Source organism: Nannospalax galili, unplaced genomic scaffold (genome assembly GCF_000622305.1).
Source record: "Nannospalax galili isolate Female #2095 unplaced genomic scaffold, S.galili_v1.0 scaffold1723, whole genome shotgun sequence".
Lineage (NCBI taxonomy): Eukaryota > Metazoa > Chordata > Mammalia > Rodentia > Spalacidae > Nannospalax > Nannospalax galili.
The window spans coordinates 281,246-290,511 of NW_008349072.1; the positions used below are offsets into that span (position 1 = coordinate 281,246).

The 9,266-nt window shown below is 46.4% G+C and overlaps 1 protein-coding gene across 2 annotated transcripts in view; it reads right to left on the minus strand.

Annotated features, from left to right (window-relative positions):
- The window catches only part of Kmt5b (lysine methyltransferase 5B), a 61,284-nt gene that overhangs the window by 51,062 nt on the left and 956 nt on the right, over positions 1 to 9,266 (minus strand). The gene's annotated exons all lie outside the window — the stretch shown is intronic.

Sequence of the window (9,266 nt, forward strand, 5' to 3'; positions counted from 1 at the left end):
AAAAAAGTGTCAAGAGAAATAAAGACACTGATTTTCAATGACTAGCAAAATTTTTAAAAATTTTATTTGTATTTTATGTGTATGACTGTTTGCCTCCATGCCTACATGTACATAAGTGCAGAGCCCATGGAGGCCAGAAAAGGGTGTGAGAACCCCTGAAACTGGAGTTATAGTTGTGAGCCACCATGCAGGTGCCATGAAGTGAACCCAGATCCTCTGCAAGAGCAGCCAGCGCTCTGAATGGCTGAGCCTCTCTCCAGGCTTGACTATCAAGAATTTTAACATAATCCCTGTGCCACTACAAGACCTTTTCAACCAGCTTAACCTGCTGAGCTTGTCTGGGATGGTTTACCTTAGGGAAAGGATACAGTAGCAGGGAAACTGCCCCCAAATGGTTGAAAAAGAAGCAGCTCTAGTTGCCAAGCCTGTTGACCTAAGTGCAATCCCTGGGACCCACATGGCGAATGGAGAGAACCGACTCCCACAGGTTGTTCTCTGACTTCCACACATGTGCTATGGAATGCACATACCCTCACTCTCACATACATCATACACAGACACAATAAACGCTAAAAAAAATTTTTTAAGCAGGTTCTATCTTAAGATTTTGAAATCTTTATTCAGAAAAGCAAAAGTAACATTTAAATAAATCAGCTCTAATTTGGTAAGAAAACAGTTCAATCCATGAAACAGTTTATCAGCATTATCTCTGGAAATGAAGATCACAGCAATCTTTACTTGGAATACATTCAACTTTTCAAAATGAGCACTTCTGTAGTGAAAAAAATTACAGACATACCTAAAAAATAAGTAAGACAGTTCAACCGCATCCCGCCAGGGCCTCTTCCCGGGTGCTGCCAGCAGCCCTGTCAGGTCCCACTCCCACACTCTGGCTTCTGGCTGTTTGGCCTGTCTCCTCACGGTAACGTCTCTGCTGTTGTTCCGAACACCTGCACTGCCGCTGCGGTGGGAGCTGACTAAGGTATGCTTTCACATCACTGACACTTGCAGAGCTGGACATACTACAGGTTCATCTGCATCACACCGCATTCTCAAATTCAAAGGCTAGAGGTAAGCCCAACTGCCTACTAGTTCTTTCTCTGAAATCCAAAACTACGAAAGAACTCACAATATCAAATGTTTGGAATCAGTTTTCTCAGTGGCCATTCCAAGTCCACCTGCAATCAGTACACACCACGGCTCTATGGCATCCTGGCAGTGACGAGGCCCCCTTCGTGGAAGCCCTGAAAGCCAGCAGAAGCACGTGTGCTCAGCACCCACTCTAAGACAGTTTAAGGGGGCAAAGGCTCAGCTGCCAATTTTCTAGAAAACTAGCACAGCACAAATTCACGCTCGCTTTCTGCTCCTGTGTAAAGTGTCAGAATAAATCACCAGAGGAGCTGGGTGACTTCTCAGGGTCTACCTCAAGTGCTAGTGGGACGAGAGCCTCGGAGACTGTTGTTTCTCTAAATTCACGTGACGCCTCCACCTACAGGAGAGCTGTCACATGTTCATCAGTACCTAGCATTGGCAAAGCAGCAAAGAGGTCTCCATCTTGGAAGACAGTGGGAAACAGCCATTATTAGCTGCCACTGACTCTCCTCTAATGTGTGCAGAGGCCAAGCTCAGGGCTAACTGCTCTGTGAATTCAACAGTTCTCCCAAAGACCCTTAGGGGGGCATACCCTCGCCTGTACCAAGGGCATCAGGCCCGAAGTCACCACAGTGTTTTGCCTACAGCCTTTTCAGGATAAAATGATGGCTAATTTTGAAAACCACTGATCACAGTAAACTAACTGAGCTGATTTACTCTTAAGGAGGAGGCAGCAGTAGTACGTGGCAATAGCCACAGCATTTGTCAGGTTCTACCCTCTGGAACTCGTGAATGTTACAAGAAAAGGTGTCTTCTGAAGATGGTATTATTAAATTAAGAATTTTATGATAACCAAGATTAACCCTGGTTCACCCAGTGAGCCTCTAATGCCATCAAATACGTCCTTGAGAGAGGCAGAGAAAAAGGACACTGCAGAGCAGAGGCCAAGGCTAGCCCTGCCCACAGCTCAGTGAGCGGGGTGAGATCTCACTGAACTTCTGGTCTCCAGAACGACAACACAATGCTGTTGCTTTATACCAACAAGAGCCTGGTAGTTTGCTCATGACAAAGTACAGCAAAGTAGAAATCTTTAGTTACCAGACCAGAAACACAAAATTGGAACACACACAGGAAAAAGACTGAATGTACCTGTCAAGCAAGAGCATTTCAAACACCTTTTAAAGTTATTTTCTCCTTCACTACAGATGAGACACAGCAGACCTGTCCAAGAACTCTGAAAAAAACACTGGCCTCTCAGGTGCACATCTAACTCCTGATGTGCACTGCATACTAAGCAGGACACCATGATTCCTTAGGAGCATTATGACACACTGTCTTATTTATGGAAAGCTTATTTAAATAGAAATTTTAATTTACCAAAACATTTTAAACAGCGAAACATCCTCTACTGGTAAGTTTTGATCAGACAGTTGCAATTTGGCAGCTGATCTATAGTTTGGAGTTGGAATACTGCCAGTTGCCTAAGCAAAAAAACAAAGCACTGTCTCCATCTCCCATCTGACCATGGCTTACCTAATATTAACTATCAATAAAATCAAGGATGCTGCCTCCGCTGCTGTTTTCAGCAACCCAGACACCACCTCACCCTTCTACAAACAGGTGCCAGCTACTGCCACATATCTCTAAGACAGCCTCTATAGCTCACAGTGCCTCAAATAACAGTTAACTTCTACTGCACAAAGCCTGTGGTTCTTGGGCAGGACATTCAGGGTTATGAGTGAGTTCACCAGAAGGGGGCTCCATCAGAAACAGCCTGCACAGCAGCTAGGGAGATGGCTCTCAGGTCAGAACACCTGGGCCCACACTGGCTTCATCCTATTCTTTCTGGTAGTGTGGCCAAGCACAGATCATTAACCTCACCACCACCTCATTAGTAAAATGAAAAGAAGGCCCCATCTTGTAGATTTGGCACACAGACTGAGCAGACATTGCAACTGACTCCTTTTTCCAAGTTACTAAGGCAAAAGCAAAGGTACAGTCCCCATCCACTCCCCCCACACAAAAAAGCCTGTAACTCATTTATAAAAGAACAAACAGACTAGGAGAGATGGCTCAACAGTCAAAGGAAGAAAGAAAAAGAGGCTCAGCTAGGTGGAGTGGCCCATGCTTGTAATCCCAGCACTTAGGAGGCTGAGACAGGGAGACTTGAGTTTGAAACTAGCCTGGGTTACAGAGTAAGACACTCTCAGAAAATAAAAACCCAAGCAGGCTCAAGAAATAAGCTAAGTGGTTAAAGTAATTCACCTCTGACAAATACTGCGTCCACTACACTAACAAGAGTGCTCTAAACATTACCGCGGGCAGCTAAGAAGGGAGGAAGCAGGGAAGGGAAAGAAATACAAAGCTGAGCACAACACAGACACTGGAAGAGAGCACCAAGCCTGGTAGCCAGCTGTCTGAACCCTCTAGGACCCCAAGGAAGGCCTCTTTCTGTCTCTCTTACTGGCTAAGGGTCAGGCACCCCTTTCGTTCTCAGGTGAGAACCTCGCTCACCAGCGGGCTGACTTTCTATTAAACACTTGCACTTCTCTCCACGATGCAACACGAGCACTGACTGAAAAGTCAAATACTCCTCAGAGTTCATCAAGTCATAAAGGCACACCAAGATATTTTACCTGTTCTATAAAGGAGGTAAAATGATTCATTTTACAGACCTTGAATCCACTCACTCCAACATTAGGAGCCCTCTGGGAGCCACAGGGCACTGTTCGTGGTGCTGGAACAGCTGTTGTGCCCAGAGAACACTAGAGGGCGCTTGAGAATGTCCACTTTCAGGAGAACCAGGCAAAGGAGAATGGGGATGGGGTGTGGAAACCCAAACACAGGAAAAACTGGGCGTCTGAAGAACAATGCTGTGATTAGAAAGCCACAGCCCCTGCCTTGTGTGCCAGTGCTCATAATGATGTGCTGACCAGGTGTTCCTCTCCTGGGGCAGTTGGGACACAGGGCCTAACACCAGCATCAGGTGCTCACTGTTTACACTGACAGCAGGGCTGAGGACTGACTGTACGCTGCCATCACAATGAGAAGGCTAAGCTCAGGAAAGAACTGCTGTCCTCCAGTTAGCTGCTGTCAGGTGGTAAGGCTGGGCTTACAACTTGTGTTTAAACTGCAATCTGGAGCTCACACCAATAGCTGAGCCACATGCCTCACCCCCAAGGAGGCTTATCATGAGCAGATGCTCCTTGGGTCTACTTATTTTTTTTGGGGGGGGGTGCTGCATTACACAGAATCTAAGATATCTCCCAAAGCCAGGTGAGGTGGCACACGCCTTTAAATCCAGCACTCAGGAGCCAAAGGCGGGTGGATCACTGTGAATTTGAGGTTAGCCTGGTCCACATAGTGAATTCTAGGCCAGCCAGGGCTGAAGAGTGAGATCCTGCCTTTTAAAAAAATATATTTTATTACTGTTATTTTATGTGTATGAGTGTATTGCCTGCATGTATATGAGTGCACCCGTGTCACGCAATGCCAAAGAGGTCAGAAGAGGGCTTCGGATTCCCCTGGAACTGGAGTTAAGGACGGTTTGTAGCCACCATGTGGGTGCTGGGAATTGAGCCCGGGTCCTCTGTAAGAGCAATCAGTGCTCTTAACCGCTGAGCCATCTCTCCAGCCCCAAGATCTTGCCTTTAAAAAAAAAAAAAGAAAGACAGCCAGGCATAGTGTCACATGCCTTTAGTCCTAGCACTCAGGAGGCTGAGGTAGGTGGATCTCTGTGAGTTCAAGGCTAGTGTGGTCTACATAGCAAGTTCTAGGCCAGCTGAGAGTTCCAGTTTCAGGGAGATCTTGTCTCAAAAAACATAAAAAGAGCTGGGTATGGTGGCGCACGCCTTTAATCCCAGCACTCAGGAGGCAGAGGCAGGCGGATCTCTGTGAGTTCAAGGCCAGCCTGGTCTCCATAGTGAGTTCCAGGACAGCTGGGGCTAAAGGGAGACCCTGTCTCAAAAAGACCAAAAAAAAAAAAGGTTCTTCCAGGGAATCCAACAGCCTCTTCTGACCTCCACAGGCATTGCACGACATGGGTGCACTTACCTACATGCAGGCAATACACAAATACACATAAAATAAAAAATAATTTAAAAAATTAAAAAAAAAAGAAATGGGGAGATAGGGAAGAGAAAGGAGGATTTAGGACTAGAAGTAACTCCATCCAGAAATGTCTGGTCATTCTACAGAAACAGAGACTTGGCCTTACCAATGTCTTAAGCACAGTGACAGTGTGGAGCCTGCAACATGGGTACTGACTTTGACATCAATGGTCCCGACTATTCCCCAGGTTATATTTATACACAGTCTCCCCATTTTCTATGTGATACATCAAACACATCTCATACCCACACCAGCTAGCCCTATTCTGGGACTGAGGCCAGAAGACAGCCAAACCAAGGCACCATGGAAGGAAAGTGCTGAAGTCAAATGTCATCTACAGAATTCAGATCCCACTTTTCCTCCGCTGTGAGAATGTTTCAGAGATAACGAAGGTCAGCATTAGTTCTGTCACTAACCATGTCAGTGATAATGCAGCCACTCATACGCTGACCCTGAACTAGACAACTGGGGAAGTCTGTCTCCTAAAAAAAGGTTTAAAAAAGGAAAAAGCTATCATTACAAGCTAACCTGATCTATAAAAATAAGCTGGGTGATTCTTTGCTGTGCAGACAGTCTCTCTACAGAACACCTTTAAAATAGTAAAACTCTGCAATAGCTTTAAATACAGATGTGTATGACTTAAATTTTGGGGAACATGTCTTTTGAATAAAACAAGTCATGCCTGCAACTGAAAAGTGTGTTTTGGCTTTTGAAGACAGGGTCTTACTATGTAGCCCAGGCTGGCCTCCAACTTGAGATCCTCCTGTCTCAGTCTCTAGAGGTCTAGGATTACAGGCATATGTCATCTACCATGGCCAGTCTTGAACAGTGTTTTAATCTGACTAGAACAAGGTGAGATTCAGATCATATTAATGATAAATAAAAACAATTTAGGTTTAGGTTTAAGTATTGCTCAGGTCCTTTCCTCTCAACTGTTCCTTTTTTTTTTTTTTTTTAAAGACAGGGTCTCCCTGTAGCCCCAGTTAACCTGGAACTCACTATGTAGACAAGGCTGACTCACAGAGATCCACCTGCCTCTGCCTCCCATGTGCTGGGACTAAAGGAGTGCACTACCACACCCTGCTTTTTTTTTTTTTTTCTGTCTTCTTGAGACAGGGTCTCCCTGTAGCCACACCTGTCCTGGAACTCACTATGTAGACCAGGCTGGCCTTGAACTCACAGAGATCCACCTGCCTCTGCCTCCTGAGTGCTGGGATTAAAGGCGTGTGCCACCTCGCCCGGCTACACTCTTTTTTAAAAAGTTGTGTGTGTGTGTGTGTGTGTGTGTGTGTGTGTGTGTGTGTGCATGTGCACGCAACATGAGTGCAGGTACCCAAGGAGGCCAGAAGCATGTACCCCTTGGAGCGGGAGTTTTAAGTGGTTGTGAGCACTGAAATGAGTACTAGAACTTGCATCCTGTGCCAGAGCAGCACGCTCTCAGTCATCCAGTCATCTTTCCAATCTCAGGTTTTAAGATTTCAAAGCTGACAATCCATCCGGGAAAGAAGTTACCTCCCAAATGGCCGACATTTCAAAGTTCATCAACTGATTATAAATTTTATCTTGCAATAATTTCCTACACGTCAATAAAACAAGGGTTTTATCTCTTCCCCCAATGGGAAGAGGCAACTAAGAATGAGGCACAAATATTAAAAGTTACATTCTACACAAAGTTAGCAAACTACAGAGATGCAACCATCCCACACTAGTTGTAACTCTCCCTGCAATCACTTAATACATGCTATGTAACTAATAATGTCACTCCATGGAGGGATGACACACGGTCCTGGTCTTTAACAGGTCTAGAGGGCTCTAGAACTGACACAGTACTGGAACTCCTGCCTACAGAGAAGGATTTTGGTGCAGAGAAAACAGACAAAAGCAGAAAATAATGGACCCAGAGATTTATCTGAAAGGATCTGCTCAGCAAGCCACAGGGAGAGTATTTCTGAAGACAGGGAGCTGTCCAGACACTACACACAAATCTGTCACACAACCCAGCCAGAGAGCCAAGCCCTATAAGCCTACACATTTGACATCCATATAGAGGAAAACGAGATTTGATCTCAGATCCGTATGATCCAAGGAGAAACTTCCAAAACCATCTGCCCCCACTCAGCCATAAACTCATGCTCAAAGGCACAAACACTCAGAACATTCCCCTCATCTCCATGCTATTCTGCTGCCTGGCCCCTCCCCCTTCCTGGGTATGGCCACTAATATATGCTACATGTGTGGTGAGTTCAGAAAGGGGCAGTCCTTGGAAATGATTTTCAAAGAGCCTGGTTTAATAACTGTGGAATTGGGTGGAGGCCTGGTCCCTTCTGGAGATAAATACAATTCTTTCTTTCACTCTCGAGCTTTTTTTCCCTTCAAAGTAACTATACTTTTAATAATATTTACTGGATACATTTTGACAAACTAAAAACAGGCTTGACAAGTTGGAGACGAACAAATTATCACTTTCATAAAGTGACTATTGAGCACCTGCCCCTGGGAGGACCAGATAAATTATTACTAAGACTCAGAAAGCTTAGGGATACTCAGGCACACAAGGCAATCTAACACAAAGCAATCCCTGCACAGGGAACACAGAGGAAGCACAAGTTCTCCTGTGTGGGCCAGACTGATGGCTTGTGTGTTCATGAGAAGGTGCCACCAGCAGGCTGCATTCTCCTGGGGCTTTTCAGAAGGATGGGTGCAGACTAGGGTAGGAAAGGGTCATTCCCCAAAGTCTTTGCGTACTTGACCCTTGGACTACAGGGAGCCCCAGAAGTGTGAGTGACAAGGGCCAAACCCATGTCTACAAAGTCAACATGGCTCTTTGGTATGCCTCTTCAAAAGCATGGACTTCACACTGCACAAATCATTTGTGTTCGTCCACGCAAAACACCCCGCCATTCCCAAAACCATGTGTTTCAACTTTTTTAAAAATTATTTTAGGTTATGTGTTATGAGTGTATTGCCTGTGTGCATGTACATGCACCTGTGTCCTGCAATGCCCGTGGAGGCCAGAAGATGGCACCGATCCCCAGGAACTGGAGTTATGGATAGTTGTTAGCCGCCTGTGGGTGCTGGGAATCAAACCCAGGTCCTCTGTAAGACCAGCCAGTGCTCTTAACCCCTGAGCCATCTCTCCAGCCCTTGTGTTTTTACTTTTAATAACCAAAAATGGCAGGCAATCATTTAAAAAAAAAAAAAAGAGGGGTAAGTTAGAGCTGGAACTTGAATCCCTTCAGCCACCCTTCAGTGGTTAAATCCACACAAAATCCTATCACAGTGAGCTTTATTAGAAAAGTCCCATGAACTTTCACGAACACATCTCTAGCACTTTGGGGGTCACCTCAATGTCTTCCCCTAGGTCCAGCCCAGAAAGATCCAGATGGGAGGGAGCCAGGGAGACAAGGAGGGTGGTTGTCCTGGTGCATCATCCTCATGCATCCTCACACACAGAGACAGAGATACACAAGAGACACGGGGGATGGTGGTGACCCTGGTGCATCATCTTGATTCATGTATATGTGTGTGTGTGTGTGTGTGTGTGTGTGTGTGAGAGAGAGAGAGAGAGAGAGAGAGAGAGAGAGAGAGAGAGAAACAGAGACAAGGAGGCTAATGTTGACCCCACATGGGGGCCGGTGGTGCACCATCCTGATACATATGTGTGTGAGAGACAGAGAGACAGTGACACGGGGGCTGGTGGTGACCCCAGCGCATCATCCTGATACATGTATGTGTGAGACACACACAGAGACAGAGACATGGGGGGCCGGTGCTGACCCCAATGCACCATCCTGATGCGGGCGCGCGCGCGTGTGTGTGTGTGTGAGACAGACAAACACACAGACACTGGGCTGGCGAAAGAGAGACGGACACAGAGAGCGACACAGACACCGCTGCACCATCCTGGTACACGCGTATGTGAGTGCCAGGACCGGCGACCGCACAAAGCGCAGAGCGAGCCCCGCCCGCCCGCCCGGACCCCGCGAGATGCGCTGGGGCCAAAACAAAATCACAACCGAAAGTTCTGCGCGGCGGCGGCGGGAGCAGATTGGGCGACAGGCTTC